Here is a 3,891-nt window from a genome sequence, read left to right on the forward strand (position 1 = left end):
ATTAGTTTTGTTTGGATCTAATCTTGGGAATGTCCGTCTTCTAAGACGCTATTGTAAACAAGTGAGAGTTCCGTTCACAAACAGTGCGTACTGGTTCCACAATGACTTGACGATCCACCCTTTTTAGTCCGTTCATCGAACAGGGTACACAACCAACCCCCCCCCCCCCCCCAAACCCAGCAACTAATGGTTTAAAATTGTGAGAATTTGAAAATAAAGGGATAATTATATGTTGTAAAAATAAACAACAATATCAACAACAGCAACCCCCCACCCCCCATAAACAACTAATGGTTTACCTGGGAGGATTTGAAAATAAAGGGATAATTATATGTTTAAAAAATAAACAACAATATCTACAACAACAAAAAAACCAACACCCCCGTCATCAGTATCCGAACTGCCATAGCTAATGGTTTACCTGGGAGAATTTGAAAAAAATTATAAAATGTTGAAATGGTAGGGGTTTAACGCCCCTATCAACACTATTAGGTTATCTAAGAGGCGGGACCTCCTTGTTTAACGTCCATCTCCGAAAGGACCGAGCCAAGTGGGAAATTCGTGTTAAGTGCCTTTCCCAAGGACACAACGTCGGACCGAGCTCAGGCTTGAACCCCCGAACCCGCAATATCACGGTGGAGAATTTGAAAATATAGGGATAATTATACGTTTAAAAAAATAAGCTCAACAACTAATGCTTTACCGGGGAGAATTTGAAAATAAAGGGATAATTATATGTTTTGAAGAATAGTTTTGAAGAATAAACAACAATATAAAAAACAACAACAACAACAACAGCCACCCCCCAACCCCCCCCCCCCCAAAAGAAAGGAAAAACCAAACTGACCGACTGACAAACAGGCACACAGATGGAAAAACAGTCTATCCCGTCCAAGATGACCAACCATCATCCAGTACCAGATCTACGACAGACATCGGCGATCATGGTTCTCCATTCATTTCTTCCCTCGGATGCTCTTAAAAGAGCTACATTTCCCTGATCTTTTCCCGTTACCCATTTTTTTAGGTTCCCTAAGTAAGTTGCTCTGGGCCTACCCCTGCCTCGTTTGCCTTCAATTTTGCCGGTGAAAGCAAGATGTTCAAGACCCTTATGTCTTTTCAGCTGTCCCAAAAACTACATTTGTGAGGCTTGCTGACAAAATGAGTTACCTCTCGCAATCTACAAATGGAGATACATTATTGGCCCCAAAAAATCGACTTTAGGGTCAATATGTAGATTTCCTATTGATTTGATGCCACGTTCTTTAACTACATACATTATGACCTGTCTTTTATCATTTCATACGTGTAAATTGTAAAAACTCCACATATAAACGTGATGTAGTATCTTTTTTCTTCAGGCTTGAATCTGAGAAGTAACTCATTTTGTCAGCACGATTCACATTTGTCGTTTCCTGAATGTTTTTTCACAGTGAGCGTCCCTCGTGCGATTTGCCTTCAGTCGGTTTCTTCAAATATAATCGAATAATGTTTGTCATATAGAACCGGTATTACTTCGGAATGCACAATTTTGGACATATGGGATTACTGGTATCATCTTAAAGCCTGTTCATTTGCTTTGCTTTTGGTGGAAAAAATGTCCATCTATGTTGAATAGAAGTCGAAATATTTGCGATTGAAGGTGGTCATGTTTCAGGGGTGAAATTAGCGAAAAAATGGCAGCCAAAGTTTGGTAATTTCCATAGCACAATTTTGGATATCAAAATACATACAAAAGTTTCTGGATAATAGGGTAATACTAATACTAATAATAATAATACTAATACTATGAGTATAGTACTAATAGTGATATATAATAACATAACATATATAGTTGTTATATATAACATAACAATAATAATAATAATTATATATATATATATATATATATGATAATAATAATTTTGAGTTTTACATCATGTCTAACTTTTTCGAATGCATTTCGTTGAACATCTTGATATCGACTCCGGATAATCTTACCATTTTGATAGAGCAGATAAAACATTTGGTTTCTGACCTCATAGTCTTCGTAAATCAAAAAACGGCTCAAAATGTCAGATCATCATCCAGAGACAGATCTGCGACAGACTTCGGCGACCATGGTTCTCCATTCATTTCTTTGCGCGGATGCTCTCAAAATGTCAGATAGACCTTTGTAAATCTAAAGTAGCGATTTGAATAGTGCAATTTCCCGCTCTACAGCAAGCTCTATGCGCTTTACAGTCTGTATCATTACCCCAGCAGATCTGAACCCATTCTGAAACAATCTCAACGTCCTGAGAAGCATACAGTGCAAGTTGTCATTTATTTATAGACGCTAAAACACTATTGATGAGATGTTACAGCAGACTCCTTGACAGCTCATACAAAGACCACGTTTCAAATGCTGAGCTACGAAAGAGAATCACCAACGCAGTGGGGCAGCATGAAGATCTATTGACCACAGTGAAGAGACGAACATTAAAATGGTATGGGCATGTCACAAGATCCACAGGACTTGCCAAAACAATCCTACAAGGAACCCTACAAGGAAAGAGAAAGAGAGGAAGGCAGAGAAGGAGATGGGAGGACAACATCGCAGAGTGAACAGGAAAGACGATGGGTGACAATCTGAGGAAAGCAGAGGACAAATAAAAAAGGCGAGAGCTGGTTTTCAGATGCAGTGGTGCCCCCACGGTTGCCCCAACCACTGGACAGAAGAAGAAGAAGAAAACACTAGACTGTCCTGGATATAGCAGAAAATGCAAACGGCAGCTCGCGACCGTGAAGGAGAGAGGGTCATTACACGTCAACCTCTGAGTCAGAGATGACACCACCAGCTCAAAAACGCTAACATACAAATTGGTCGCTTTTAAGGACAAGCGGCTAACCCAAATTTCGGGGGTTTCCAGAAATCTTGACCTACACCAAAAGTGGGCTTTGCCCAACCTACAGAAGTTTGGTTTCATTGGTGTGTATATTTGTTTGGTTATAGAGAAAACTCTCCTGGTCTTTTAAAGAAACTGAATAAGGGGCAAAAACTTTACCTTCGATTTTCTCAACACAGCATTTTTCGGGATAGCCCCCTTGTGCTTAAAAGCGACCATTTATACACGCAATATCCAAAAATAAGATGAGTACCTCGTCAACGTTCTCCAAGAATCAAAGCTCACTCAACGACTAAATTATAATATCGTTATTTTCCTCGCAGCCTGGTTCCTGTAACTATCATGCCTCTCTCTCTCTGTACTGGTCTGCGATCGTCCTTTGACCGCGCGGGGCTGAAGTATGGTCCACTGCTCACTTGTGCTGGGCGACTAGGTTCCCGATTATTGAAAGCTAGGAATCGTAGAAATCGACTCCGAATCCAATTACATAATTTATACTAATGATGTAATTTCTTCCGGTGGTTACCGAAGTTGTTGGCTCAAAACATCTTTGTGGTTTAGGATAACCTTGATTTCGGAACACTACGAAGCATTTACTTTTTTTCTTTCAATTTTTTTTTCAATGTTTTTTCAACGAAGATTTTAATGATTAAAGTATCTGGTGTGGGTGGTTGGCAGGTGCTCTGGTGTGGTTTAATTTTTCTTTCCTATCAAACATCTATCGTCCTAATCTCCTCTTCTTTTTATGTTTGTTACTCTATTGTAACACCTCTAATCTTCTGGCGCTCACATGACCTTATGCAGTTGCCAGCGCCGTAAAACCTCTTCTGAAACTGAAAGTAACTGGTAATCATTGGTTTACGTAAAAAGGACTCGGAACTTTTTTTCCGTAGCATTGCTTGTGGGAATCGGTTCCGGAATCGACCCTCCGCCCAGTTCCACTGCTCACCTCCTGTGCCTTCCAAAGTAGGAACCACTACTCAACTTCCAATCTACGACTGGCAATCACGCATTTAACGTTAGT

The sequence above is a fragment of the Aplysia californica genome, unplaced genomic scaffold, assembly GCF_000002075.1.
Source record: "Aplysia californica isolate F4 #8 unplaced genomic scaffold, AplCal3.0 scaffold01198, whole genome shotgun sequence".
Classification (NCBI taxonomy): Eukaryota; Metazoa; Mollusca; class Gastropoda; order Aplysiida; family Aplysiidae; genus Aplysia; species Aplysia californica.